The sequence below is a fragment of the Salvia miltiorrhiza genome, chromosome 4 (assembly GCF_028751815.1).
Source record: "Salvia miltiorrhiza cultivar Shanhuang (shh) chromosome 4, IMPLAD_Smil_shh, whole genome shotgun sequence".
In the NCBI taxonomy this organism is placed as follows: domain Eukaryota; kingdom Viridiplantae; phylum Streptophyta; class Magnoliopsida; order Lamiales; family Lamiaceae; genus Salvia; species Salvia miltiorrhiza.
The window spans coordinates 3,311,110-3,318,162 of NC_080390.1; the positions used below are offsets into that span (position 1 = coordinate 3,311,110).

The 7,053-nt window shown below is 40.2% G+C and overlaps 1 long non-coding RNA gene across 1 annotated transcript; it reads left to right on the forward strand.

Annotated features, from left to right (window-relative positions):
* The first annotated feature begins 3,964 nt into the window (after positions 1-3,964).
* Positions 3,965-5,178, forward strand: LOC131022272 (uncharacterized). The gene is made up of 2 exons (XR_009101204.1): positions 3,965-4,137; positions 4,226-5,178. It is a non-coding gene; the product is annotated as an uncharacterized LOC131022272 (long non-coding RNA).
* The last annotated feature ends 1,875 nt before the right edge of the window (positions 5,179-7,053 follow it).

A 7,053-nucleotide genomic window follows, 5' to 3' on the forward strand; every position in this document is an offset into this window, starting at 1 on the left:
CATAAGTATACATTTGTGCGAACAAATGTATATCTTATGCTTATTAAAAGTAAATATTCCTAAAGGTTTAAGATTTAGTGTTCAGAGTTTAGAGTTTAGTATTCCGGGTTTAGAGTTTAGTTTTTAGGGTTTAAGGTTTAGTTTTCAGGGTTTTGGGTTTAGAAAATATGATATTTTATATTGAATGAATGTAAATACTTATATTAAGCATAAGACATGATCGCATTTTGAAGATTGTGATTGATTCAGTTTGTTATTCAAAGCTCTCTTACCCATTCGATGATGGTTTATAAGTGGTCTCATTCTCTTCTTAAGGAGCTCGATTCTTGCTGCCAGAATTTCCTTTGGATAGGTAATGTGAAAAAGACCCCTGATTGCTCGGTGAATTGGGCGCGGGTCTGTGGGGGCTGGGAATTAGGTCGTTTACTCTTCTTAATAAATGTTTTCTTATGAATATGGCTTGGAAACTGAGAAGGGGTAGTGATTTTGGTTATGATATTCTGCGGGAGCGCTACCTTGATTGTTTTAGTTGTGGAAATGAGTTTGTTGCGGCTTCTTCTATTTGGTTAGGTTTAAGAGATGAGATTGGCGAGATTATTGGTAACACTTATTCTCATATTGGCGATGGTTCTTCTACTTTATTTTGGAACGACGATTGACTTGGCTATACTATTGCCAACAGGTGTGCTATTCCCAACTATATGATCCCGTTTTTCAACCAATCGATTTCAGAGTACTTTCATGATGGAATCTGGCACTTTACTCAGGCGTTTATCAATGAGTTCCCTGATATTGTTTGTGACATCTTACTTATCTCGATTTGGGAAGATAAGGATGTGCGCTTCTGGAAGCTGTCTCTGCATGGGAATGTTACTGCGGCTTTGGCTTTTAGTAACCATTGTAACTGTTTCCCTAAGGTGTCTTGGGGGGTCTGACTTTGGAATTCTTATATTCCGACTAGGAGGTCGCTGGTTAGCTAGAGGCTTCTTCACAATCTTCTTCCCACTTATGACCGTTTGATTCGGCAGGGGATGATTATGCCGAATCACTGTCCGCTGTGTTTGGTGGCTGCTGAATCCATTGAGCACTTGTTTTGGAGCTGTCCTAGGGTTCGTCCCATCTGGCATACTTTTCTTGGGTAGTTTAATTTTGTCCAGGCTATGCATGCTCTTGATATTTATAGTTTCTTGGCGGAGGCGTGGAATTATAAGCTTAGTTTTATTGCTAACAGCTACTGGAAAGCTGGAATTATCACTATAGTTTGGGCTGTGTGGATGCAGAGGAATAGTTGTATCCACGAGAATAAAAGTTTTGAAGCTAGCCGCATTCTCCATACGGTTAAAGTGGCGTTTTGCGATATGGATAATAATTTTCAGAATCTTGGCCATACGGATAATACTTGGAATGATTATCTTCTGCTCCGTTCTATTGGTGTCAGAATGCGCGCGTCTCCTCCATCTAAATTTGTGGAGGTGCATTGGTGGCCTCCTGTGGCTCCTTGGATCAAAGTGAACACAAATGGTTCTGCTGCGGGTGCCCCGGGATCTATAGCTGCTGGTGGAGTTTTTAGGGACAACTGGAACTGGGTTAGATGATGTTTTCACTTCAAATGGGGTGTCAGGTTTGCGTTCAAAGCTGAGTTACTGGCGGTTATCTCGACTGTGCAGATTGCGAATGCTCGTGGTTGGCATGATCTTTGGATTGAGGCTTATTCTACTTATGTTGTCTCTCTGCTTCAAAAGAGTTCGACTGATGTTCCTTGGCGCTTTGTTGCGGTTTGGAGTTCTATTCTTAAGTGTCTTCAGCATTTTCGCCTTAGGGTCACTCATATTTACAGGGAAGGGAATATTGCGGCGGATATTATGGCTAATCAACAGAGAACGGAGGGTTGGTGGCCGCATGAGATCGAGGAGATTAAAGTGGCGGTTCTTAAAGCCATGGCTTTGCACAGTCATGTTCGTATGGTTAGATAGGTTGTTATGTGTTGGAGTTTGTTGGCGATTTGTTGGGCTGCTTCGGCTCGCCTCTTTTGTTGGTTTTTGGTGAGCACCGTCGGGCTGGACGATATCTCTTATTACGGCGCATTCTGGTTGGATGTTGGGACGATGGCGCTTCACAGCTGCTGGGGAAGTTGGGCGCTGGAGTGTAGCTGCTACGTTTTACGGCTGCAGTTCGATGTAGGGTGGATGAGGGAGTTGGAGGTTTTGGTCGTTGAGGGACCTGCTTTTGGTGTTGTTCCTTCGATTGGCGATCACAGGTGTGGCTTGTGCTGGTGCTGCGGTATTGGCTGGACGTCGCCTCCGGGCATTACGGTTCTCATGCATGTCCATCGGGTGTTTGTTTAATACCCCGATTTTTCCCAATAGAATATTTTAGTAGAAATCTTGAATTTAGATTATTAATAGCTATGCTCGGAGATATATATTTATTTAAAAAAAAAAATCCAACAAAGAGATTTTGAAAAGTTCAAGCAAGATTTTAAAGATTCTAATTTATATGCTTTGTTAAAGAATCGTTTTATTTGTTTAATTTTATCTTTATTTATATTTTATTTGTTGCATGAGAAATTTAGTGTTGAATCCTTTATTTGATACCACCAACAAGTGATTAAGAAATTTGGGCCTATATCTATAAGAGCCCAATTATATATTTTTAGTCCATGGTCCTTTTAATTTTCAAGAGCCCAATATCAAGCTTTTTTTTTTCTTTTTCCAACCACACTTGATCTGCCAAGAAACCCAGATTTCAACACCAAGAGATCATCCACGTTACCTTTGATAGAAAAATAGATAGAAAAATCTGCCCATATTTTCAGAAGGCTTTGATTTGAAATCATCCACGTTTTTTTTTTTTTTTTTATCCCTCAAAGTCATGTTAGATGTTAGTAGTTAGTTCCCTCATCCACCCCAAGAACCACCTTATCTCTCCATACACCAAATCCACCTTATATCTCCAATCTCCAATTCGCTCCCAAGAGGGATCGAACCCGGGTCACTTCACTTAAGTGAGGACCCGGTGGCCAGTGGGCTAAGCCCCCTGGTTTGAAATCATCCACGTTACCTTCTTCTTTACCCCATCTACTGCCTTTGTCTTCTTTAAATTACCCACAACCCTACCCCGTACTAGGGATGGCAATCTACCCGCGGGTAGTGGATAACCGCAAAAACCCGAACCCATTAGGGTGGGTTTGGATACCATTTGATATCCACGGATAGTTTCGTGGGTACAATTCACTATCCATTTAGTTCGTGGGTATGAGTTTGGATACTTACTATCCATACCCGCGAAACCCGTTTACCCGCGAAAAATACCCGCCAATTACCCGTCAATTATCCGTCAATTACTCGTCAAATATCCACAAAAAATTCTATAAAATATGAGATTTTAATACATATTTTGAGATTATGGGCTAGTATTTTATATTTTAAAATAGGCCCAAACAATAAGGCCCAAAGTCTAATACTGAGCTAAATGAAAGAATGGAAGCTTTTGGACTTGTCTTGAAGATGAAGAAGAAGAGTTCAATGAAGAGGGTTCTATTTCTACTGTCGAGCAATTATAGACATTGTTCTTTGTTGGATTTTATATTTTAGTTGATGAATTTGAACATTGTTTTTTGTGAATTTGAATTTAAACATTGTTCTTTGTGGATTTGAACTATGCTATTTGTGTTGATTTTTTTTCCTATTAAATTTGTTGTAAATTTATATTTAAATTCTATTTCGTGGGTATCCAGCGGATAGCGGGTATCCGTCGGATAGTGGGTGACGGATACCCGTCGGATAGCGGGTTTCGCGGATACCCGACGGGTAGCGGGTATCCGCGGATAGCGGGTTTGGATACCATTTGATATCCATGGATAGTTTCGTGGGTAGCAACCACTATCCATTTAGTTCGTGGGTATGGGTATGGATAGTCACTATCCGTACCCATCGTACCCGATTGCCATCCCTACCCCGTACACTTCACTCCAGGTGAATCTCATCATTTTCATCTCAATTATACTTCCCAAAAACAACTGTAATTATGTTCCATTCCTTCCACAAAAACAAAAGCAAACAAACTTCGCCCTTTTTCTTTACAGAAGCGCCTAAACAAGAGCAGCATAAGCAGTAAAAAAACATTCACCTCATCAAGGTTCAATCTTCATACTCAATTTCGTACAAGACTTGTTCTATATTTCACAACACCAATATACATATTCAGCTTCATATATTACTTGCAGATAGAACAGAAGCAGAGCTCAGCCCTCTTCATCTTCTTCATAATCACATCACGGTACCCACAAAGTTTCCATCTTTACTTCATTATTCCCACACTATTCTTTTCGTTCTGATGAACACGAAACCAACAAACAAGAAATATACGAATAAAATTCTGCTGATTTAAAATCATCATAGACAATACCATCAAACTTGTGCCTTGACATTTACATTTGAACTGGACTCTTGTGAAGGAATTGAAGAAACACAGAGAAGAACGAACCCTTAAAATTTTGATAAAACTTCAGTCTTTACAGCTTCGATCTTGCTGCGCTTGATTCTTGTTGTGTGTGTTAGTATGGCGTGAGTTCAGTCGGGGCTAGGAGGGGTTGAAGTAGAGAGAGCGGCGGCAGCGGCTGATGGGCTGCTGCCGTTCGGACCGAAGGAGAAGGGGGCGACGGTGAATCTCGCCGTTCGCCGTGAGAAAAAGAGGAGAGGCGGCGGTAATTTTGACGGCCACTGGCTGTCCGGCGAGGGAGGAGGGAAGAAGGCGGCGAAAACGCTGCTATGGTAGAAGGTGGCAGGCGGATGAGTGAGAGGAAGAGGGAGAGAGTGGTTTTCTAATTTGAGCCTTGAGAGAGAGATTTTGGGTTTCTGTATCTGGGGGTTTGATCAATTGGAGGATGGAGATGGAGAAAAGAGGCGGCGGAGAGGTGAAGGGGGCGGCGACGCGGCAGCCGTGGAAGAGCGGCGGCGACCGCAGCTGTTTATGGCGAGAGAAGGGATAGAGACAGAGAGAGTGGGGCGAGATGTTGAGAGGGAGAGTCGGCAGATGCAGATGCTGGTAGGGGTGAAGGTGATGAGCGCCGGCGAAGCGCCGCCGGTCTTGCTGGAGGTGGACGGCGGCTTGGGAGAGAGAAAAGCGATTTCTGTGAGAGAGAGAGAGAGAGAGAGAGACGCATATGAGAAGGAACAGGAGAGAGAGAAGTGGTTTGGGCTTGGTTTTATTTCAGTGGGTCTCATTAAATTGGGTTTCAGCATAGTCTTTTATTAGTGTTGGGTTGATTTAATTGCTGGGCTTATTCTTTTTAAGTTGGCTCTTTTCTTAATTGAAATTTGAGCTTTAGTTATTAAAGAATTAGGTTGCCAATTATTTATTACTTGGGCCTTAATTTAAGTTGGTTTAATTTGTTTTGGTGATTAATTAACTTAATGAGTGTTTATACCATGTAAGAATGATTTGAGAAATTAGAAAATATTTTGATTACAAAAAAAAAAAGATTTTTATCCATTATGCATGTTTAGATAATTATTTTAGAAAATATTTCTTCACGTGATTTATGATTTTTATGTGCATATAATTATGTGAATTATATGACATGTGATATAATGAAGTAATAAAGTTATAATATGTTTTTGCAATAAAATATTTAAGTTGTTTTTAAGTTAAAAGTCAAGCAAGGGTATTGTTGGTGCCCTTACCTGAAAATTTATTTTCAAGTTTATAAAGTGAGTTTAAAATCCGGGCATAGCGAATCAGAACTTAGTAGCCTCGTTTTGCTATTATCTAAGGCTAGTATCACGAGACATATTAAGATTAGATTATCTTGTAGGCTCAATTGACCAAGAGGATTAGCATTGCTTTTACGAGACGGGTTACGTTTGACTTCGGACTTTGTCCAATCAAGGTGGGCTTTATTTTACATAAATGTATCTTGAGTTATATAAACTCTGATATTTCATGAAAATGTTCGTTTATCCAATATAAATATTTTTATGTGCGTTCTGTATTGTTTAATGCTCGCATAAGCATCAATCGAGATTCTCATTTGACCTAACACGTTAGATGGGGATTGTGTACACAGGGTTAGTGGCTCGATGGGTTGATCGCCATCGTGCACTAACAAAGCTAAGAGGCGTTATAAGGGTGCTTGTCTGGATGTGTTCTGAAGCACAGTTATGATTATTGATCTGACCGGGTGCGTCCCGAGATTGATAAATGGGAGAAAAGAAAGCGATTCGTCGATGGCTAGAGGTCCGGGATCATAAGCAGCGAGTAACAATCGAACGTTACATGGCTCGTCACTTAATGAGAAAAGTTTTGTCATGCTTAGAACTGGATTTCTGTTTTAAAACCTTCTGAGTCATGATTGTGATATTGGATAAACTGCTTGACTATTTCATAAGATGTTTCGAAAACTCATGCCCACTGAGTACACTAGTACTCAGCCCAAATTATTTTCAAATGTTTTCAGGTTGATCGGTTGGTGCAGACAGGGTTGAGCTGAGGCTAGGGTTCCACGCTGTCTTTTGCTTCCGCTAATGACTAGCTTGTTATCTTGTCTTTCAATTCCCTAAACTAAGAACTTCTATTATATGATGTAATATTATCTTGCTGAGCTAAGACTTTTTAACTCATATTTCTATTCATAAAGTTATTGTTGATTATGATCAGAGTCGCGAAACTAAACTTATGCAATCCTGTGAGTTTAAATATAATCAACTGATTGGCATCACTCAATGCCTTTCATTTTATCTCTTTAAATTATAAATAACTCATTTAAAAGGGTAAATTGTCAAGTTTATTCAGCTCTATTAAGTTTTTCCATTATTTTTCTATTTATTTTGTCTTGGTAAAACCGGGGTGTTACAGTTTGCTTGGCGACATTTTATGATTTTCGTTCTTCTTCTTTTGGGTTGGAGTTTTTTGGCTATCTCTAGGTGTTTGTATTTTGCTTAGGTTTATTTTACCTTTCGTGATTGTTCTTTCTTCTATGTTAGGGAGCAGAGCTGCTTAGGGGTGATGGTTAGGCCAGAACCTTTGAAGCTGTCTCACTTCCACTCCCGCATG